The 24,075-nt window shown below is 49.6% G+C and overlaps 13 non-coding genes across 13 annotated transcripts; all 13 read right to left on the reverse strand.

Moving 5' to 3' along the window:
* Positions 1-1,068: 1,068 nt before the first annotated feature.
* trnal-caa (transfer RNA leucine (anticodon CAA)) lies at positions 1,069-1,188 on the reverse strand. The gene is made up of 2 exons: positions 1,151-1,188; positions 1,069-1,114 (listed from the first exon to the last, which is right to left on the reverse strand). It is a non-coding gene; the product is annotated as a tRNA-Leu (tRNA).
* Positions 1,189-2,490: 1,302 nt separating this feature from the next.
* Positions 2,491-2,610, reverse strand: trnal-caa (transfer RNA leucine (anticodon CAA)). The gene is made up of 2 exons: positions 2,573-2,610; positions 2,491-2,536 (listed from the first exon to the last, which is right to left on the reverse strand). It is a non-coding gene; the product is annotated as a tRNA-Leu (tRNA).
* Positions 2,611-4,431: 1,821 nt separating this feature from the next.
* Positions 4,432-4,551, reverse strand: trnal-caa (transfer RNA leucine (anticodon CAA)). Its single transcript has 2 exons — positions 4,514-4,551; positions 4,432-4,477 (listed from the first exon to the last, which is right to left on the reverse strand). It is a non-coding gene; the product is annotated as a tRNA-Leu (tRNA).
* A 1,302-nt stretch (positions 4,552-5,853) lies between these two features.
* trnal-caa (transfer RNA leucine (anticodon CAA)) lies at positions 5,854-5,973 on the reverse strand. Its single transcript has 2 exons — positions 5,936-5,973; positions 5,854-5,899 (listed from the first exon to the last, which is right to left on the reverse strand). It is a non-coding gene; the product is annotated as a tRNA-Leu (tRNA).
* Positions 5,974-7,782: 1,809 nt separating this feature from the next.
* Positions 7,783-7,902, reverse strand: trnal-caa (transfer RNA leucine (anticodon CAA)). The gene is made up of 2 exons: positions 7,865-7,902; positions 7,783-7,828 (listed from the first exon to the last, which is right to left on the reverse strand). It is a non-coding gene; the product is annotated as a tRNA-Leu (tRNA).
* Positions 7,903-9,214: 1,312 nt separating this feature from the next.
* On the reverse strand, positions 9,215-9,334 carry trnal-caa (transfer RNA leucine (anticodon CAA)). Its single transcript has 2 exons — positions 9,297-9,334; positions 9,215-9,260 (listed from the first exon to the last, which is right to left on the reverse strand). It is a non-coding gene; the product is annotated as a tRNA-Leu (tRNA).
* A 1,821-nt stretch (positions 9,335-11,155) lies between these two features.
* trnal-caa (transfer RNA leucine (anticodon CAA)) lies at positions 11,156-11,275 on the reverse strand. Its single transcript has 2 exons — positions 11,238-11,275; positions 11,156-11,201 (listed from the first exon to the last, which is right to left on the reverse strand). It is a non-coding gene; the product is annotated as a tRNA-Leu (tRNA).
* Positions 11,276-12,577: 1,302 nt separating this feature from the next.
* On the reverse strand, positions 12,578-12,697 carry trnav-cac (transfer RNA valine (anticodon CAC)). The gene is made up of 2 exons: positions 12,660-12,697; positions 12,578-12,623 (listed from the first exon to the last, which is right to left on the reverse strand). It is a non-coding gene; the product is annotated as a tRNA-Val (tRNA).
* A 1,809-nt stretch (positions 12,698-14,506) lies between these two features.
* trnal-caa (transfer RNA leucine (anticodon CAA)) lies at positions 14,507-14,626 on the reverse strand. Its single transcript has 2 exons — positions 14,589-14,626; positions 14,507-14,552 (listed from the first exon to the last, which is right to left on the reverse strand). It is a non-coding gene; the product is annotated as a tRNA-Leu (tRNA).
* A 1,847-nt stretch (positions 14,627-16,473) lies between these two features.
* On the reverse strand, positions 16,474-16,593 carry trnal-caa (transfer RNA leucine (anticodon CAA)). The gene is made up of 2 exons: positions 16,556-16,593; positions 16,474-16,519 (listed from the first exon to the last, which is right to left on the reverse strand). It is a non-coding gene; the product is annotated as a tRNA-Leu (tRNA).
* A 1,819-nt stretch (positions 16,594-18,412) lies between these two features.
* Positions 18,413-18,532, reverse strand: trnal-caa (transfer RNA leucine (anticodon CAA)). The gene is made up of 2 exons: positions 18,495-18,532; positions 18,413-18,458 (listed from the first exon to the last, which is right to left on the reverse strand). It is a non-coding gene; the product is annotated as a tRNA-Leu (tRNA).
* Positions 18,533-20,351: 1,819 nt separating this feature from the next.
* Positions 20,352-20,471, reverse strand: trnal-caa (transfer RNA leucine (anticodon CAA)). Its single transcript has 2 exons — positions 20,434-20,471; positions 20,352-20,397 (listed from the first exon to the last, which is right to left on the reverse strand). It is a non-coding gene; the product is annotated as a tRNA-Leu (tRNA).
* A 1,849-nt stretch (positions 20,472-22,320) lies between these two features.
* On the reverse strand, positions 22,321-22,440 carry trnal-caa (transfer RNA leucine (anticodon CAA)). Its single transcript has 2 exons — positions 22,403-22,440; positions 22,321-22,366 (listed from the first exon to the last, which is right to left on the reverse strand). It is a non-coding gene; the product is annotated as a tRNA-Leu (tRNA).
* Positions 22,441-24,075: the final 1,635 nt, after the last annotated feature.

Genomic DNA, 24,075 nt, shown 5'->3' on the forward strand with positions numbered 1-24,075 from the left:
CTCTCAAACACACATATACACATACATACTCTCTCTCACACACACTCTCACTCACACACACGCAGACAGACACAAACACACACTCTCAGACACATACTCACACACATTCTCTCACTCTCACACACACAAACACACACATGTACACGCTGCCTCTCTTGCGCTCACACACACACATGCACTCTCTCTCACACACACACACGCTAACATACACACTCTCTCTCCTTCACACAAACACACACTCTCTCTCTCACACACACGCCCACAGGCACACACAATCTCACACACACACACACACACACACACACACACACCTCTCTCTCTCACACACACACACACTCTCTCTCACACGCACACAAACACATGCTAACACACACACGCTCTCTCCTTCACACACACACACAAACACACACACACTCACAGGCACACACACAATCTTTATCTCTCACACACACACACACACAATCTCTCTCTCTCACACACACACACAAACACAATCAGGTCAGGAGCTGAGTGACCCTGGGGGAAGCCAAACTGGGTGTCACTGAGCAGGTGCTGCTTGATCGCACTGTTGGAGAGCCCTTCCATCACTTTACCGAGGATTGGGAACAGATGGATGGGAGAGGAATTGGCTGAGTTGGATTTGTCCTGCTTTTTATGTCCAGGACATACCTGGATAATTTCCCACATGGCCAGGTCGATCCCAGTGTTGTCACTGTCCTGGGAGAACTTGGCTGGAGGAAGGGCATGTTGTGGAGTAGCAGCCTTCAGGAGCAGTGCCAGAGCACAGAGCCTTTGCAGTGTCCAGTGTCTCTTGATCTGACACGGAGTGAATGGAATTGTTGGAAGAATGGTGTCTGTGATGGTGGGGAGCACAGGGGGAGACTGAGTAAGATCATCCGGTGGGCACTTGCGGCTGAAGATTGTTGTAAAAGCCTCAGCCTTCTCTTTGATAGTGACAGGTTGGACTCTTCCATCTTTGTGAAGGGGGAGCGACTCCTCTCCAAGAAGCTGTGAAATGTGGGGGCAGTGTGTGGGTGTGGGAAGGTTTGTTTGGGGAAAAGGGAAGAATGTCAGGAGTGGGATTTGAACCCACGCCCCTAGAAAGGGACCAGAATTCACAAGCCCAGATGCAGAGCAAGGACTAACACTCCTTGAGTCTGGCGCCTTAGACCACTCGGCCATCCTGACAAGCTGCTGCAGATCTCCTTCCAGATGTCTTTCTCACTCTGTACAATTAGTCACCTTGCTCTTCTGCAGACACAAAATGCAATTCCGCATTTCTGCAGCTCCCTTGCATTCACACTCAGCAACAATCCCTCATACACAGTCTCACTCTCGCACACACACACTCTCTCTCACATGCACACGCACACACACTCTCTATCTGTCTCTCACACACACACTCTCTCTCTCACATGCACGCACAAACACACTCTCTCCCTCTCATACACACAAATTCTCCCTTTCTCTGTCTCTCTCACACACACACTCTCACTCACACACACACAGACAGACACAAACACACACTCTCAGACACATACTCACACACATTCTCTCACTCTCACACACACAAACACACACACGTACACGCTGCCTCTCTTGCGCTCACACACACACATGCACTCTCTCTCACACACACACACACGCTAACATACACACTCTCTCTCCTTCACACAAACACACACTCTCTCTCTCACACACACGCCCACAGGCACACACAATCACACACACACACACACCTCTCTCTCTCACACACACACACACACTCTCTCTCACACGCACACAAACACATGCTAACACACACACGCTCTCTCCTTCACACACACACACACACACTCACAGGCACACACACAATCTTTATCTCTCACACACACACACACACAATCTCTCTCTCTCACACACACACACAAACACAATCAGGTCAGGAGCTGAGTGACCCTGGGGGAAGCCAAACTGGGTGTCACTGAGCAGGTGCTGCTTGATCGCACTGTTGGAGAGCCCTTCCATCACTTTACCGAGGATTGGGAACAGATGGATGGGAGAGGAATTGGCTGAGTTGGATTTGTCCTGCTTTTTATGTCCAGGACATACCTGGATAATTTCCCACATGGCCAGGTCGATCCCAGTGTTGTCACTGTCCTGGGAGAACTTGGCTGGAGGAAGGGCATGTTGTGGAGTAGCAGCCTTCAGGAGCAGTGCCAGAGCACAGAGCCTTTGCAGTGTCCAGTGTCTCTTGATCTGACACGGAGTGAATGGAATTGTTGGAAGAATGGTGTCTGTGATGGTGGGGAGCACAGGGGGAGACTGAGTAAGATCATCCGGTGGGCACTTGCGGCTGAAGATTGTTGTAAAAGCCTCAGCCTTCTCTTTGATAGTGACAGGTTGGACTCTTCCATCTTTGTGAAGGGGGAGCGACTCCTCTCCAAGAAGCTGTGAAATGTGGGGGCAGTGTGTGGGTGTGGGAAGGTTTGTTTGGGGAAAAGGGAAGAATGTCAGGAGTGGGATTTGAACCCACGCCCCTAGAAAGGGACCAGAATTCACAAGCCCAGATGCAGAGCAAGGACTAACACTCCTTGAGTTTGGCGCCTTAGACCACTCAGCCATCCTGACAAGCTGCTGCAGATCTCCTTCCAGATGTCTTTCTCACTCTGTACAATTAGTCACCTTGCTCTTCTGCAGACACAAAATGCAATTCCGCATTTCTGCAGCTCCCTTGCATTCACACTCAGCAACAATCCCTCATACACAGTCTCACTCTCGCACACACACACTCTCTCTCACATGCACATGCACACACACTCTCTATCTGTCTCTCACACACACACTCTCTCTCTCACATGCACGCACAAACACACTCTCTCCCTCTCATGCACACAAATTCTCCCTTTCTCTGTCTCTCTCACACACACACTCTCACTCACACACACACACTTCTCCCTCTTACACACACACACTATCTCACGCACACACTCTTTCTCACACACACCAACAAATTCTTCCTCTCTCTCTCTCAGACACACGCAAACACACTCTTGCAGACATACACATACAAATTCTCTCTCTCTCACACGCACCCACTCTCACTCACACACACACATACACGCACATACACACACACATTCTCTCTCTCTCGCACACACATTCTCTCTCTCTCAAACACACTCTCTCTCACACACACACATTCTTTCACTCTCTCACACACAAAGACACATGCACACTCTCTCTTACACACACACACGCACACTCTGTCTCTCTCACACACATACACACTCTGTCTCTCTCAAACACACCTACAAATTCTCCCTCTCTGTTTCTCACACACACACATGCCCACACACTCATATACACACTCACACCCTCTCTCTCTCAAACACACATATACACATACATACTCTCTCTCACACACACTCTCACTCACACACACGCAGACAGACACAAACACACACTCTCAGACACATACTCACACACATTCTCTCACTCTCACACACACAAACACACACATGTACACGCTGCCTCTCTTGCGCTCACACACACACATGCACTCTCTCTCACACACACACACGCTAACATACACACTCTCTCTCCTTCACACAAACACACACTCTCTCTCTCACACACACGCCCACAGGCACACACAATCTCACACACACACACACACACACACACACACACACCTCTCTCTCTCACACACACACACACTCTCTCTCACACGCACACAAACACATGCTAACACACACACGCTCTCTCCTTCACACACACACACAAACACACACACACTCACAGGCACACACACAATCTTTATCTCTCACACACACACACACACAATCTCTCTCTCTCACACACACACACAAACACAATCAGGTCAGGAGCTGAGTGACCCTGGGGGAAGCCAAACTGGGTGTCACTGAGCAGGTGCTGCTTGATCGCACTGTTGGAGAGCCCTTCCATCACTTTACCGAGGATTGGGAACAGATGGATGGGAGAGGAATTGGCTGAGTTGGATTTGTCCTGCTTTTTATGTCCAGGACATACCTGGATAATTTCCCACATGGCCAGGTCGATCCCAGTGTTGTCACTGTCCTGGGAGAACTTGGCTGGAGGAAGGGCATGTTGTGGAGTAGCAGCCTTCAGGAGCAGTGCCAGAGCACAGAGCCTTTGCAGTGTCCAGTGTCTCTTGATCTGACACGGAGTGAATGGAATTGTTGGAAGAATGGTGTCTGTGATGGTGGGGAGCACAGGGGGAGACTGAGTAAGATCATCCGGTGGGCACTTGCGGCTGAAGATTGTTGTAAAAGCCTCAGCCTTCTCTTTGATAGTGACAGGTTGGACTCTTCCATCTTTGTGAAGGGGGAGCGACTCCTCTCCAAGAAGCTGTGAAATGTGGGGGCAGTGTGTGGGTGTGGGAAGGTTTGTTTGGGGAAAAGGGAAGAATGTCAGGAGTGGGATTTGAACCCACGCCCCTAGAAAGGGACCAGAATTCACAAGCCCAGATGCAGAGCAAGGACTAACACTCCTTGAGTCTGGCGCCTTAGACCACTCGGCCATCCTGACAAGCTGCTGCAGATCTCCTTCCAGATGTCTTTCTCACTCTGTACAATTAGTCACCTTGCTCTTCTGCAGACACAAAATGCAATTCCGCATTTCTGCAGCTCCCTTGCATTCACACTCAGCAACAATCCCTCATACACAGTCTCACTCTCGCACACACACACTCTCTCTCACATGCACACGCACACACACTCTCTATCTGTCTCTCACACACACACTCTCTCTCTCACATGCACGCACAAACACACTCTCTCCCTCTCATACACACAAATTCTCCCTTTCTCTGTCTCTCTCACACACACACTCTCACTCACACACACACAGACAGACACAAACACACACTCTCAGACACATACTCACACACATTCTCTCACTCTCACACACACAAACACACACACGTACACGCTGCCTCTCTTGCGCTCACACACACACATGCACTCTCTCTCACACACACACACACGCTAACATACACACTCTCTCTCCTTCACACAAACACACACTCTCTCTCTCACACACACGCCCACAGGCACACACAATCACACACACACACACACCTCTCTCTCTCACACACACACACACACTCTCTCTCACACGCACACAAACACATGCTAACACACACACGCTCTCTCCTTCACACACACACACACACACTCACAGGCACACACACAATCTTTATCTCTCACACACACACACACACAATCTCTCTCTCTCACACACACACACAAACACAATCAGGTCAGGAGCTGAGTGACCCTGGGGGAAGCCAAACTGGGTGTCACTGAGCAGGTGCTGCTTGATCGCACTGTTGGAGAGCCCTTCCATCACTTTACCGAGGATTGGGAACAGATGGATGGGAGAGGAATTGGCTGAGTTGGATTTGTCCTGCTTTTTATGTCCAGGACATACCTGGATAATTTCCCACATGGCCAGGTCGATCCCAGTGTTGTCACTGTCCTGGGAGAACTTGGCTGGAGGAAGGGCATGTTGTGGAGTAGCAGCCTTCAGGAGCAGTGCCAGAGCACAGAGCCTTTGCAGTGTCCAGTGTCTCTTGATCTGACACGGAGTGAATGGAATTGTTGGAAGAATGGTGTCTGTGATGGTGGGGAGCACAGGGGGAGACTGAGTAAGATCATCCGGTGGGCACTTGCGGCTGAAGATTGTTGTAAAAGCCTCAGCCTTCTCTTTGATAGTGACAGGTTGGACTCTTCCATCTTTGTGAAGGGGGAGCGACTCCTCTCCAAGAAGCTGTGAAATGTGGGGGCAGTGTGTGGGTGTGGGAAGGTTTGTTTGGGGAAAAGGGAAGAATGTCAGGAGTGGGATTTGAACCCACGCCCCTAGAAAGGGACCAGAATTCACAAGCCCAGATGCAGAGCAAGGACTAACACTCCTTGAGTTTGGCGCCTTAGACCACTCAGCCATCCTGACAAGCTGCTGCAGATCTCCTTCCAGATGTCTTTCTCACTCTGTACAATTAGTCACCTTGCTCTTCTGCAGACACAAAATGCAATTCCGCATTTCTGCAGCTCCCTTGCATTCACACTCAGCAACAATCCCTCATACACAGTCTCACTCTCGCACACACACACTCTCTCTCACATGCACACGCACACACACTCTCTATCTGTCTCTCACACACACACTCTCTCTCTCACATGCACGCACAAACACACTCTCTCCCTCTCATGCACACAAATTCTCCCTTTCTCTGTCTCTCTCACACACACACTCTCACTCACACACACACACTTCTCCCTCTTACACACACACACTATCTCACGCACACACTCTTTCTCACACACACCAACAAATTCTTCCTCTCTCTCTCTCAGACACACGCAAACACACTCTTGCAGACATACACATACAAATTCTCTCTCTCTCACACGCACCCACTCTCACTCACACACACACATACACGCACATACACACACACATTCTCTCTCTCTCGCACACACATTCTCTCTCTCTCAAACACACTCTCTCTCACACACACACATTCTTTCACTCTCTCACACACAAAGACACATGCACACTCTCTCTTACACACACACACGCACACTCTGTCTCTCTCACACACATACACACTCTGTCTCTCTCAAACACACCTACAAATTCTCCCTCTCTGTTTCTCACACACACACATGCCCACACACTCATATACACACTCACACCCTCTCTCTCTCAAACACACATATACACATACATACTCTCTCTCACACACACTCTCACTCACACACACGCAGACAGACACAAACACACACTCTCAGACACATACTCACACACATTCTCTCACTCTCACACACACAAACACACACATGTACACGCTGCCTCTCTTGCGCTCACACACACACATGCACTCTCTCTCACACACACACACGCTAACATACACACTCTCTCTCCTTCACACAAACACACACTCTCTCTCTCACACACACGCCCACAGGCACACACAATCTCACACACACACACACACACACCTCTCTCTCTCACACACACACACACTCTCTCTCACACGCACACAAACACATGCTAACACACACACGCTCTCTCCTTCACACACACACACAAACACACACACACTCACAGGCACACACACAATCTTTATCTCTCACACACACACACACACAATCTCTCTCTCTCACACACACACACAAACACAATCAGGTCAGGAGCTGAGTGACCCTGGGGGAAGCCAAACTGGGTGTCACTGAGCAGGTGCTGCTTGATCGCACTGTTGGAGAGCCCTTCCATCACTTTACCGAGGATTGGGAACAGATGGATGGGAGAGGAATTGGCTGAGTTGGATTTGTCCTGCTTTTTATGTCCAGGACATACCTGGATAATTTCCCACATGGCCAGGTCGATCCCAGTGTTGTCACTGTCCTGGGAGAACTTGGCTGGAGGAAGGGCATGTTGTGGAGCAGCAGCCTTCAGGAGCAGTGCCAGAGCACAGAGCCTTTGCAGTGTCCAGTGTCTCTTGATCTGACACGGAGTGAATGGAATTGTTGGAAGAATGGTGTCTGTGATGGTGGGGAGCACAGGGGGAGACTGAGTAAGATCATCCGGTGGGCACTTGCGGCTGAAGATTGTTGTAAAAGCCTCAGCCTTCTCTTTGATAGTGACAGGTTGGACTCTTCCATCTTTGTGAAGGGGGAGCGACTCCTCTCCAAGAAGCTGTGAAATGTGGGGGCAGTGTGTGGGTGTGGGAAGGTTTGTTTGGGGAAAAGGGAAGAATGTCAGGAGTGGGATTTGAACCCACGCCCCTAGAAAGGGACCAGAATTCACAAGCCCAGATGCAGAGCAAGGACTAACACTCCTTGAGTCTGGCGCCTTAGACCACTCGGCCATCCAGACAAGCTGCTGCAGGTCTCCTTCCAGATGTCTTTCTCACTCTGTACAATTAGTCACCTTGCTCTTCTGCAGACACAAAATGCAATTCCGCATTTCTGCAGCTCCCTTGCATTCACACTCAGCAACAATCCCTCATACACAGTCTCACTCTCGCACACACACACTCTCTCTCACATGCACACGCACACACACTCTCTATCTGTCTCTCACACACACACTCTCTCTCTCACATGCACGCACAAACACACTCTCTCCCTCTCATACACACAAATTCTCCCTTTCTCTGTCTCTCTCACACACACACTCTCACTCACACACACACAGACAGACACAAACACACACTCTCAGACACATACTCACACACATTCTCTCACTCTCACACACACAAACACACACACGTACACGCTGCCTCTCTTGCGCTCACACACACACATGCACTCTCTCTCACACACACACACACGCTAACATACACACTCTCTCTCCTTCACACAAACACACACTCTCTCTCTCACACACACGCCCACAGGCACACACAATCACACACACACACACACCTCTCTCTCTCACACACACACACACACTCTCTCTCACACGCACACAAACACATGCTAACACACACACGCTCTCTCCTTCACACACACACACACAAACACACACACACTCACAGGCACACACACAATCTTTATCTCTCACACACACACACACACAATCTCTCTCTCTCACACACACACACAAACACAATCAGGTCAGGAGCTGAGTGACCCTGGGGGAAGCCAAACTGGGTGTCACTGAGCAGGTGCTGCTTGATCGCACTGTTGGAGAGCCCTTCCATCACTTTACCGAGGATTGGGAACAGATGGATGGGAGAGGAATTGGCTGAGTTGGATTTGTCCTGCTTTTTATGTCCAGGACATACCTGGATAATTTCCCACATGGCCAGGTCGATCCCAGTGTTGTCACTGTCCTGGGAGAACTTGGCTGGAGGAAGGGCATGTTGTGGAGTAGCAGCCTTCAGGAGCAGTGCCAGAGCACAGAGCCTTTGCAGTGTCCAGTGTCTCTTGATCTGACACGGAGTGAATGGAATTGTTGGAAGAATGGTGTCTGTGATGGTGGGGAGCACAGGGGGAGACTGAGTAAGATCATCCGGTGGGCACTTGCGGCTGAAGATTGTTGTAAAAGCCTCAGCCTTCTCTTTGATAGTGACAGGTTGGACTCTTCCATCTTTGTGAAGGGGGAGCGACTCCTCTCCAAGAAGCTGTGAAATGTGGGGGCAGTGTGTGGGTGTGGGAAGGTTTGTTTGGGGAAAAGGGAAGAATGTCAGGAGTGGGATTTGAACCCACGCCCCTAGAAAGGGACCAGAATTCACAAGCCCAGATGCAGAGCAAGGACTAACACTCCTTGAGTTTGGCGCCTTAGACCACTCGGCCATCCTGACAAGCTGCTGCAGATCTCCTTCCAGATGTCTTTCTCACTCTGTACAATTAGTCACCTTGCTCTTCTGCAGACACAAAATGCAATTCCGCATTTCTGCAGCTCCCTTGCATTCACACTCAGCAACAATCCCTCATACACAGTCTCACTCTCGCACACACACACTCTCTCTCACATGCACACGCACACACACTCTCTATCTGTCTCTCACACACACACTCTCTCTCTCACATGCACGCACAAACACACTCTCTCCCTCTCATACACACAAATTCTCCCTTTCTCTGTCTCTCTCACACACACACTCTCACTCACACACACACACTTCTCCCTCTTACACACACACACTATCTCACGCACACACTCTTTCTCACACACACCAACAAATTCTTCCTCTCTCTCTCTCAGACACACGCAAACACACTCTTGCAGACATACACATACAAATTCTCTCTCTCTCACACGCACCCACTCTCACTCACACACACACATACACGCACATACACACACACATTCTCTCTCTCTCGCACACACATTCTCTCTCTCTCAAACACACTCTCTCTCACACACACACATTCTTTCACTCTCTCACACACAAAGACACATGCACACTCTCTCTTACACACACACACGCACACTCTGTCTCTCTCACACACATACACACTCTGTCTCTCTCAAACACACCTACAAATTCTCCCTCTCTGTTTCTCACACACACACATGCCCACACACTCATATACACACTCACACCCTCTCTCTCTCAAACACACATATACACATACATACTCTCTCTCACACACACTCTCACTCACACACACGCAGACAGACACAAACACACACTCTCAGACACATACTCACACACATTCTCTCACTCTCACACACACAAACACACACATGTACACGCTGCCTCTCTTGCGCTCACACACACACATGCACTCTCTCTCACACACACACACGCTAACATACACACTCTCTCTCCTTCACACAAACACACACTCTCTCTCTCACACACACGCCCACAGGCACACACAATCTCACACACACACACACACACACACACACACACACCTCTCTCTCTCACACACACACACACTCTCTCTCACACGCACACAAACACATGCTAACACACACACGCTCTCTCCTTCACACACACACACAAACACACACACACTCACAGGCACACACACAATCTTTATCTCTCACACACACACACACACAATCTCTCTCTCTCACACACACACACAAACACAATCAGGTCAGGAGCTGAGTGACCCTGGGGGAAGCCAAACTGGGTGTCACTGAGCAGGTGCTGCTTGATCGCACTGTTGGAGAGCCCTTCCATCACTTTACCGAGGATTGGGAACAGATGGATGGGAGAGGAATTGGCTGAGTTGGATTTGTCCTGCTTTTTATGTCCAGGACATACCTGGATAATTTCCCACATGGCCAGGTCGATCCCAGTGTTGTCACTGTCCTGGGAGAACTTGGCTGGAGGAAGGGCATGTTGTGGAGTAGCAGCCTTCAGGAGCAGTGCCAGAGCACAGAGCCTTTGCAGTGTCCAGTGTCTCTTGATCTGACACGGAGTGAATGGAATTGTTGGAAGAATGGTGTCTGTGATGGTGGGGAGCACAGGGGGAGACTGAGTAAGATCATCCGGTGGGCACTTGCGGCTGAAGATTGTTGTAAAAGCCTCAGCCTTCTCTTTGATAGTGACAGGTTGGACTCTTCCATCTTTGTGAAGGGGGAGCGACTCCTCTCCAAGAAGCTGTGAAATGTGGGGGCAGTGTGTGGGTGTGGGAAGGTTTGTTTGGGGAAAAGGGAAGAATGTCAGGAGTGGGATTTGAACCCACGCCCCTAGAAAGGGACCAGAATTCACAAGCCCAGATGCAGAGCAAGGACTAACACTCCTTGAGTCTGGCGCCTTAGACCACTCGGCCATCCTGACAAGCTGCTGCAGATCTCCTTCCAGATGTCTTTCTCACTCTGTACAATTAGTCACCTTGCTCTTCTGCAGACACAAAATGCAATTCCGCATTTCTGCAGCTCCCTTGCATTCACACTCAGCAACAATCCCTCATACACAGTCTCACTCTCGCACACACACACTCTCTCTCACATGCACACGCACACACACTCTCTATCTGTCTCTCACACACACACTCTCTCTCTCACATGCACGCACAAACACACTCTCTCCCTCTCATACACACAAATTCTCCCTTTCTCTGTCTCTCTCACACACACACTCTCACTCACACACACACAGACAGACACAAACACACACTCTCAGACACATACTCACACACATTCTCTCACTCTCACACACACAAACACACACACGTACACGCTGCCTCTCTTGCGCTCACACACACACATGCACTCTCTCTCACACACACACACACGCTAACATACACACTCTCTCTCCTTCACACAAACACACACTCTCTCTCTCACACACACGCCCACAGGCACACACAATCACACACACACACACACCTCTCTCTCTCACACACACACACACACTCTCTCTCACACGCACACAAACACATGCTAACACACACACGCTCTCTCCTTCACACACACACACACACACTCACAGGCACACACACAATCTTTATCTCTCACACACACACACACACAATCTCTCTCTCTCACACACACACACAAACACAATCAGGTCAGGAGCTGAGTGACCCTGGGGGAAGCCAAACTGGGTGTCACTGAGCAGGTGCTGCTTGATCGCACTGTTGGAGAGCCCTTCCATCACTTTACCGAGGATTGGGAACAGATGGATGGGAGAGGAATTGGCTGAGTTGGATTTGTCCTGCTTTTTATGTCCAGGACATACCTGGATAATTTCCCACATGGCCAGGTCGATCCCAGTGTTGTCACTGTCCTGGGAGAACTTGGCTGGAGGAAGGGCATGTTGTGGAGTAGCAGCCTTCAGGAGCAGTGCCAGAGCACAGAGCCTTTGCAGTGTCCAGTGTCTCTTGATCTGACACGGAGTGAATGGAATTGTTGGAAGAATGGTGTCTGTGATGGTGGGGAGCACAGGGGGAGACTGAGTAAGATCATCCGGTGGGCACTTGCGGCTGAAGATTGTTGTAAAAGCCTCAGCCTTCTCTTTGATAGTGACAGGTTGGACTCTTCCATCTTTGTGAAGGGGGAGCGACTCCTCTCCAAGAAGCTGTGAAATGTGGGGGCAGTGTGTGGGTGTGGGAAGGTTTGTTTGGGGAAAAGGGAAGAATGTCAGGAGTGGGATTTGAACCCACGCCCCTAGAAAGGGACCAGAATTCACAAGCCCAGATGCAGAGCAAGGACTAACACTCCGTGAGTTTGGCGCCTTAGACCACTCGGCCATCCTGACAAGCTGCTGCAGATCTCCTTCCAGATGTCTTTCTCACTCTGTACAATTAGTCACCTTGCTCTTCTGCAGACACAAAATGCAATTCCGCATTTCTGCAGCTCCCTTGCATTCACACTCAGCAACAATCCCTCATACACAGTCTCACTCTCGCACACACACACTCTCTCTCACATGCACACGCACACACACTCTCTATCTGTCTCTCACACACACACTCTCTCTCTCACATGCACGCACAAACACACTCTCTCCCTCTCATACACACAAATTCTCCCTTTCTCTGTCTCTCTCACACACACACTCTCACTCACACACACACACTTCTCCCTCTTACACACACACACTATCTCACGCACACACTCTTTCTCACACACACCAACAAATTCTTCCTCTCTCTCTCTCAGACACACGCAAACACACTCTTGCAGACATACACATACAAATTCTCTCTCTCTCACACGCACCCACTCTCACTCACACACACACATACACGCACATACACACACACATTCTCTCTCTCTCGCACACACATTCTCTCTCTCTCAAACACACTCTCTCTCACACACACACATTCTTTCACTCTCTCACACACAAAGACACATGCACACTCTCTCTTACACACACACACGCACACTCTGTCTCTCTCACACACATACACACTCTGTCTCTCTCAAACACACCTACAAATTCTCCCTCTCTGTTTCTCACACACACACATGCCCACACACTCATATACACACTCACACCCTCTCTCTCTCAAACACACATATACACATACATACTCTCTCTCACACACACTCTCACTCACACACACGCAGACAGACACAAACACACACTCTCAGACACATACTCACACACATTCTCTCACTCTCACACACACAAACACACACACGTACACGCTGCCTCTCTTGCGCTCACACACACACATGCACTCTCTCTCACACACACACACACGCTAACATACACACTCTCTCTCCTTCACACAAACACACACTCTCTCTCTCACACACACGCCCACAGGCACACACAATCACACACACACACACACCTCTCTCTCTCACACACACACACACACTCTCTCTCACACGCACACAAACACATGCTAACACACACACGCTCTCTCCTTCACACACACACACACAAACACACACACACTCACAGGCACACACACAATCTTTATCTCTCACACACACACACACACAATCTCTCTCTCTCACACACACACACAAACACAATCAGGTCAGGAGCTGAGTGACCCTGGGGGAAGCCAAACTGGGTGTCACTGAGCAGGTGCTGCTTGATCGCACTGTTGGAGAGCCCTTCCATCACTTTACCGAGGATTGGGAACAGATGGATGGGAGAGGAATTGGCTGAGTTGGATTTGTCCTGCTTTTTATGTCCAGGACATACCTGGATAATTTCCCACATGGCCAGGTCGATCCCAGTGTTGTCACTGTCCTGGGAGAACTTGGCTGGAGGAAGGGCATGTTGTGGAGTAGCAGCCTTCAGGAGCAGTGCCAGAGCACAGAGCCTTTGCAGTGTCCAGTGTCTCTTGATCTGACACGGAGTGAATGGAATTGTTGGAAGAATGGTGTCTGTGATGGTGGGGAGCACAGGGGGAGACTGAGTAAGATCATCCGGTGGGCACTTGCGGCTGAAGATTGTTGTAAAAGCCTCAGCCTTCTCTTTGATAGTGACAGGTTGGACTCTTCCATCTTTGTGAAGGGGGAGCGACTCCTCTCCAAGAAGCTGTGAAATGTGGGGGCAGTGTGTGGGTGTGGGAAGGTTTGTTTGGGGAAAAGGGAAGAATGTCAGGAGTGGGATTTGAACCCACGCCCCTAGAAAGGGACCAGAATTCACAAGCCCAGATGCAGAGCAAGGACTAACACTCCTTGAGTCTGGCGCCTTAGACCACTCGGCCATCCTGACAAGCTGCTGCAGATCTCCTTCCAGATGTCTTTCTCACTCTGTACAATTAGTCACCTTGCTCTTGTGCAGACACAAAATGCAATTCCGCATTTCTGCAGCTCCCTTGCATTCACACTCAGCAACAATCCCTCATACACAGTCTCACTCTCGCACACACACACTCTCTCTCACATGCACACGCACACACACTCTCTATCTGTCTCTCACACACACACTCTCTCTCTCACATGCACGCACAAACACACTCTCTCCCTCTCATGCACACAAATTCTCCCTTTCTCTGTCTCTCTCACACACACACTCTCACTCACACACACACACTTCTCCCTCTTACACACACACAGACACACGCACTCTCTCACACACACATTATCTCACACACACACTCTTTCTCACACACACCAACAAATTCTTCCTCTGTCTCTCTCAGACACACGCAAACACACTCTTGCAGACATACACATACAAATTCTCTCTCTCTCACACGCACCCACTCTCACTCACACACACACATACACGCACATACACACACACAATCTCTCTCTCGCACACACATTCTCTCTCTCTCAAACACACTCTCTCTCACACACACACATTCTTTCACTCTCTCACACACAAAGACACATGCACACTCTCTCTTACACACACACACGCACACTCTGTCTCTCTCACACACATACACACTCTGTCTCTCTCAAACACACCTACAAATTCTCCCTCTCTGTTTCTCACACACACACATGCCCACACACTCATATACACACTCACACCCTCTCTCTCTCAAACACACATATACACATACATACTCTCTCTCACACACACTCTCACTCACACACACGCAGACAGACACAAACACACACTCTCAGACACATACTCACACACATTCTCTCACTCTCACACACACAAACACACACATGTACACGCTGCCTCTCTTGCGCTCACACACACACATGCACTCTCTCTCACACACACACACGCTAACATACACACTCTCTCTCCTTCACACAAACACACACTCTCTCTCTCACACACACGCCCACAGGCACACACAATCTCACACACACACACACACACACACACACACACCTCTCTCTCTCACACACACACACACACACTCTCTCTCACACGCACACAAACACATGCTAACACACACACGCTCTCTCCTTCACACACACACACAAACACACACACACTCACAGGCACACACACAATCTTTATCTCTCACACACACACACACACAATCTCTCTCTCTCACACACACACACAAACACAATCAGGTCAGGAGCTGAGTGACCCTGGGGGAAGCCAAACTGGGTGTCACTGAGCAGGTGCTGCTTGATCGCACTGTTGGAGAGCCCTTCCATCACTTTACCGAGGATTGGGAACAGATGGATGGGAGAGGAATTGGCTGAGTTGGATTTGTCCTGCTTTTTATGTCCAGGACATACCTGGATAATTTCCCACATGGCCAGGTCGATCCCAGTGTTGTCACTGTCCTGGGAGAACTTGGCTGGAGGAAGGGCATGTTGTGGAGTAGCAGCCTTCAGGAGCAGTGCCAGAGCACAGAGCCTTTGCAGTGTCCAGTGTCTCTTGATCTGACACGGAGTGAATGGAATTGTTGGAAGAATGGTGTCTGTGATGGTGGGGAGCACAGGGGGAGACTGAGTAAGATCATCCGGTGGGCACTTGCGGCTGAAGATTGTTGTAAAAGCCTCAGCCTTCTCTTTGATAGTGACAGGTTGGACTCTTCCATCTTTGTGAAGGGGGAGCGACTCCTCTCCAAGAAGCTGTGAAATGTGGGGGCAGTGTGTGGGTGTGGGAAGGTTTGTTTGGGGAAAAGGGAAGAATGTCAGGAGTGGGATTTGAACCCACGCCCCTAGAAAGGGACCAGAATTCACAAACCCAGATGCAGAGCAAGGACTAACACTCCTTGAGTCTGGCGCCTTAGACCACTCGGCCATCCTGACAAGCTGCGGCAGATCTCCTTCCAGATGTCTTTCTCACTCTGTACAATTAGTCACCTTGCTCTTGTGCAGACACAAAATGCAATTCCGCATTTCTGCAGCTCCCTTGCATTCACACTCAGCAACAATCCCTCATACACAGTCTCACTCTCGCACACACACACTCTCTCTCACATGCACACGCACACACACTCTCTATCTGTCTCTCACACACACACTCTCTCTCTCACATGCACGCACAAACACACTCTCTCCCTCTCATGCACACAAATTCTCCCTTTCTCTGTCTCTCTCACACACACACTCTCACTCACACACACACACTTCTCCCTCTTACACACACACACTATCTCACGCACACACTCTTTCTCACACACACCAACAAATTCTTCCTCTCTCTCTCTCAGACACACGCAAACACACTCGTGCAGACATACACATACAAATTCTCTCTCTCTCACACGCACCCACTCTCACTCACACACACACATACACGCACATACACACACACATTCTCTCTCTCTCGCACACACATTCTCTCTCTCTCAAACACACTCTCTCTCACACACACACATTCTTTCACTCTCTCACACACAAAGACACATGCACACTCTCTCTTACACACACACACGCACACTCTGTCTCTCTCACACACATACACACTCTGTCTCTCTCAAACACACCTACAAATTCTCCCTCTCTGTTTCTCACACACACACATGCCCACACACTCATATACACACTCACACCCTCTCTCTCTCAAACACACATATACACATACATACTCTCTCTCACACACACTCTCACTCACACACACGCAGACAGACACAAACACACACTCTCAGACACATACTCACACACATTCTCTCACTCTCACACACACAAACACACACATGTACACGCTGCCTCTCTTGCGCTCACACACACACATGCACTCTCTCTCACACACACACACGCTAACATACACACTCTCTCTCCTTCACACAAACACACACTCTCTCTCTCACACACACGCCCACAGGCACACACAATCTCACACACACACACACACACACACACACACACCTCTCTCTCTCACACACACACACACTCTCTCTCACACGCACACAAACACATGCTAACACACACACGCTCTCTCCTTCACACACACACACAAACACACACACACTCACAGGCACACACACAATCTTTATCTCTCACACACACACACACACAATCTCTCTCTCTCACACACACACACAAACACAATCAGGTCAGGAGCTGAGTGACCCTGGGGGAAGCCAAACTGGGTGTCACTGAGCAGGTGCTGCTTGATCGCACTGTTGGAGAGCCCTTCCATCACTTTACCGAGGATTGGGAACAGATGGATGGGAGAGGAATTGGCTGAGTTGGATTTGTCCTGCTTTTTATGTCCAGGACATACCTGGATAATTTCCCACATGGCCAGGTCGATCCCAGTGTTGTCACTGTCCTGGGAGAACTTGGCTGGAGGAAGGGCATGTTGTGGAGTAGCAGCCTTCAGGAGCAGTGCCAGAGCACAGAGCCTTTGCAGTGTCCAGTGTCTCTTGATCTGACACGGAGTGAATGGAATTGTTGGAAGAATGGTGTCTGTGATGGTGGGGAGCACAGGGGGAGACTGAGTAAGATCATCCGGTGGGCACTTGCGGCTGAAGATTGTTGTAAAAGCCGCAGCCTTCTCTTTGATAGTAACAGGTTGGACTCTTCCATCTTTGTGAAGGGGGAGCGACTCCTCTCCAAGAAGCTGTGAAATGTGGGGGCAGTGTGTGGGTGTGGGAAGGTTTGTTTGGGGAAAAGGGAAGAAAGTCAGGAGTGGGATTTGAACCCACGCCCCTAGCAAGGGAGCAGAATTCACAAGCCCAGATGCAGAGCAAGGACTAACACTCCTTGAGTCTGGCGCCTTAGACCACTCGGCCATCCTGACAAGCTGCTGCAGATCTCCTTCCAGATGTCTTTCTCACTCTGTACAATTAGTCACCTTGCTCTTGTGCAGACACAAAATGCAATTCCGCATTTCTGCAGCTCCCTTGCATTCACACTCAGCAACAATCCCTCATACACAGTCTCACTCTCGCACACACACACTCTCTCTCACATGCACACGCACACACACTCTCTATCTGTCTCTCACACACACACTCTCTCTCTCACATGCACGCACAAACACACTCTCTCCCTCTCATGCACACAAATTCTCCCTTTCTCTGTCTCTCTCACACACACACTCTCACTCACACACACACACTTCTCCCTCTTACACACACACACTATCTCACGCACACACTCTTTCTCACACACACCAACAAATTCTTCCTCTCTCTCTCTCAGACACACGCAAACACACTCGTGCAGACATACACATACAAATTCTCTCTCTCTCACACGCACCCACTCTCACTCACACACACACATACACGCACATACACACACACATTCTCTCTCTCTCGCACACACATTCTCTCTCTCTCAAACACACTCTCTCTCACACACACACATTCTTTCACTCTCTCACACACAAAGACACATGCACACTCTCTCTTACACACACACACGCACACTCTGTCTCTCTCACACACATACACACTCTGTCTCTCTCAAACACACCTACAAATTCTCCCTCTCTGTTTCTCACACACACACATGCCCACACACTCATATACACACTCACACCCTCTCTCTCTCAAACACACATATACACATACATACTCTCTCTCACACACACTCTCACTCACACACACGCAGACAGACACAAACACACACTCTCAGACACATACTCACACACATTCTCTCACTCTCACACACACAAACACACACATGTACACGCTGCCTCTCTTGCGCTCACACACACACATGCACTCTCTCTCACACACACACACGCTAACATACACACTCTCTCTCCTTCACACAAACACACACTCTCTCTCTCACACACACGCCCACAGGCACACACAATCTCACACACACACACACACACACACACACACACCTCTCTCTCTCACACACACACACACTCTCTCTCACACGCACACAAACACATGCTAACACACACACGCTCTCTCCTTCACACACACACACAAACACACACACACTCACAGGCACACACACAATCTTTATCTCTCACACACACACACACACAATCTCTCTCTCTCACACACACACACAAACACAATCAGGTCAGGAGCTGAGTGACCCTGGGGGAAGCCAAACTGGGTGTCACTGAGCAGGTGCTGCTTGATCGCACTGTTGGAGAGCCCTTCCATCACTTTACCGAGGATTGGGAACAGATGGATGGGAGAGGAATTGGCTGAGTTGGATTTGTCCTGCTTTTTATGTCCAGGACATACCTGGATAATTTCCCACATGGCCAGGTCGATCCCAGTGTTGTCACTGTCCTGGGAGAACTTGGCTGGAGGAAGGGCATGTTGTGGAGTAGCAGCCTTCAGGAGCAGTGCCAGAGCACAGAGCCTTTGCAGTGTCCAGTGTCTCTTGATCTGACACGGAGTGAATGGAATTGTTGGAAGAATGGTGTCTGTGATGGTGGGGAGCACAGGGGGAGACTGAGTAAGATCATCCGGTGGGCACTTGCGGCTGAAGATTGTTGTAAAAGCCGCAGCCTTCTCTTTGATAGTAACAGGTTGGACTCTTCCATCTTTGTGAAGGGGGAGCGACTCCTCTCCAAGAAGCTGTGAAATGTGGGGGCAGTGTGTGGGTGTGGGAAGGTTTGTTTGGGGAAAAGGGAAGAAAGTCAGGAGTGGGATTTGAACCCACGCCCCTAGCAAGGGAGCAGAATTCACAAGCCCAGATGCAGAGCAAGGACTAACACTCCTTGAGTCTGGCGCCTTAGACCACTCGGCCATCCTGACAAGCTGCTGCAGATCTCCTTCCAGATGTCTTTCTCACTCTGTACAATTAGTCACCTTGCTCTTGTGCAGACACAAAATGCAATTCCGCATTTCTGCAGCTCCCTTGCATTCACACTCAGCAACAATCCCTCATACACAGTCTCACTCTCGCACACACACACTCTCTCTCACATGCACACGCACACACACTCTCTATCTGTCTCTCACACACACACTCTCTCTCTCACATGCACGCACAAACACACTCTCTCCCTCTCATGCACACAAATTCTCCCTTTCTCTGTCTCTCTCACACACACACTCTCACTCACACACACACACTTCTCCCTCTTACACACACACAGACACACGCACTCTCTCACACACACATTATCTCACACACACACTCTTTCTCACACACACCAACAAATTCTTCCTCTGTCTCTCTCAGACACACGCAAACACACTCTTGCAGACATACACATACAAATTCTCTCTCTCTCACACGCACCCACTCTCACTCACACACACACATACACGCACATACACACACACAATCTCTCTCTCGCACACACATTCTCTCTCTCTCAAACACACTCTCTCTCACACACACACATTCTTTCACTCTCTCACACACAAAGACACATGCACACTCTCTCTTACACACACACACGCACACTCTGTCTCTCTCACACACATACACACTCTGTCTCTCTCAAACACACCTACAAATTCTCCCTCTCTGTTTCTCACACACACACATGCCCACACACTCATATACACACTCACACCCTCTCTCTCTCAAACACACATATACACATACATACTCTCTCTCACACACACTCTCACTCACACACACGCAGACAGACACAAACACACACTCTCAGACACATACTCACACACATTCTCTCACTCTCACACACACAAACACACACATGTACACGCTGCCTCTCTTGCGCTCACACACACATATGCACTCTCTCTCACACACACACACGCTAACATACACACTCTCTCTCCTTCACACAAACACACACTCTCTCTCTCACACACACGCCCACAGGCACACACAATCTCACACACACACACACACACACACACACACACACCTCTCTCTCTCACACACACACACACACACTCTCTCTCACACGCACACAAACACATGCTAACACACACACGCTCTCTCCTTCACACACACACACAAACACACACACACTCACAGGCACACACACAATCTTTATCTCTCACACACACACACACACAATCTCTCTCTCTCACACACACACACAAACACAATCAGGTCAGGAGCTGAGTGACCCTGGGGGAAGCCAAACTGGGTGTCACTGAGCAGGTGCTGCTTGATCGCACTGTTGGAGAGCCCTTCCATCACTTTACCGAGGATTGGGAACAGATGGATGGGAGAGGAATTGGCTGAGTTGGATTTGTCCTGCTTTTTATGTCCAGGACATACCTGGATAATTTCCCACATGGCCAGGTCGATCCCAGTGTTGTCACTGTCCTGGGAGAACTTGGCTGGAGGAAGGGCATGTTGTGGAGTAGCAGCCTTCAGGAGCAGTGCCAGAGCACAGAGCCTTTGCAGTGTCCAGTGTCTCTTGATCTGACACGGAGTGAATGGAATTGTTGGAAGAATGGTGTCTGTGATGGTGGGGAGCACAGGGGGAGACTGAGTAAGATCATCCGGTGGGCACTTGCGGCTGAAGATTGTTGTAAAAGCCTCAGCCTTCTCTTTGATAGTGACAGGTTGGACTCTTCCATCTTTGTGAAGGGGGAGCGACTCCTCTCCAAGAAGCTGTGAAATGTGGGGGCAGTGTGTGGGTGTGGGAAGGTTTGTTTGGGGAAAAGGGAAGAATGTCAGGAGTGGGATTTGAACCCACGCCCCTAGAAAGGGACCAGAATTCACAAGCCCAGATGCAGAGCAAGGACTAACACTCCTTGAGTTTGGCGCCTTAGACCACTCAGCCATCCTGACAAGCTGCTGCAGATCTCCTTCCAGATGTCTTTCTCACTCTGTACAATTAGTCACCTTGCTCTTCTGCAGACACAAAATGCAATTCCGCATTTCTGCAGCTCCCTTGCATTCACACTCAGCAACAATCCCTCATACACAGTCTCACTCTCGCACACACACACTCTCTCTCACATGCACACGCACACACACTCTCTATCTGTCTCTCACACACACACTCTCTCTCTCACATGCACGCACAAACACACTCTCTCCCTCTCATGCACACAAATTCTCCCTTTCTCTGTCTCTCTCACACACACACTCTCACTCACACACACACACTTCTCCCTCTTACACACACACACTATCTCACGCACACACTCTTTCTCACACACACCAACAAATTCTTCCTCTCTCTCTCTCAGACACACGCAAACACACTCTTGCAGACATACACATACAAATTCTCTCTCTCTCACACGCACCCACTCTCACTCACACACACACATACACGCACATACACACACACATTCTCTCTCTCTCGCACACACATTCTCTCTCTCTCAAACACACTCTCTCTCACACACACACATTCTTTCACTCTCTCACACACAAAGACACATGCACACTCTCTCTTACACACACACACGCACACTCTGTCTCTCTCACACACATACACACTCTGTCTCTCTCAAACACACCTACAAATTCTCCCTCTCTGTTTCTCACACACACACATGCCCACACACTCATATACACACTCACACCCTCTCTCTCTCAAACACACATATACACATACATACTCTCTCTCACACACACTCTCACTCACACACACGCAGACAGACACAAACACACACTCTCAGACACATACTCACACACATTCTCTCACTCTCACACACACAAACACACACATGTACACGCTGCCTCTCTTGCGCTCACACACACACATGCACTCTCTCTCACACACACACACGCTAACATACACACTCTCTCTCCTTCACACAAACACACACTCTCTCTCTCACACACACGCCCACAGGCACACACAATCTCACACACACACACACACACACACACACACACCTCTCTCTCTCACACACACACACACACACTCTCTCTCACACGCACACAAACACATGCTAACACACACACGCTCTCTCCTTCACACACACACACAAACACACACACACTCACAGGCACACACACAATCTTTATCTCTCACACACACACACACACAATCTCTCTCTCTCACACACACACACAAACACAATCAGGTCAGGAGCTGAGTGACCCTGGGGGAAGCCAAACTGGGTGTCACTGAGCAGGTGCTGCTTGATCGCACTGTTGGAGAGCCCTTCCATCACTTTACCGAGGATTGGGAACAGATGGATGGGAGAGGAATTGGCTGAGTTGGATTTGTCCTGCTTTTTATGTCCAGGACATACCTGGATAATTTCCCACATGGCCAGGTCGATCCCAGTGTTGTCACTGTCCTGGGAGAACTTGGCTGGAGGAAGGGCATGTTGTGGAGTAGCAGCCTTCAGGAGCAGTGCCAGAGCACAGAGCCTTTGCAGTGTCCAGTGTCTCTTGATCTGACACGGAGTGAATGGAATTGTTGGAAGAATGGTGTCTGTGATGGTGGGGAGCACAGGGGGA

Source organism: Chiloscyllium punctatum, chromosome 17 (assembly GCF_047496795.1).
Source record: "Chiloscyllium punctatum isolate Juve2018m chromosome 17, sChiPun1.3, whole genome shotgun sequence".
NCBI classification, from domain to species: Eukaryota; Metazoa; Chordata; class Chondrichthyes; order Orectolobiformes; family Hemiscylliidae; genus Chiloscyllium; species Chiloscyllium punctatum.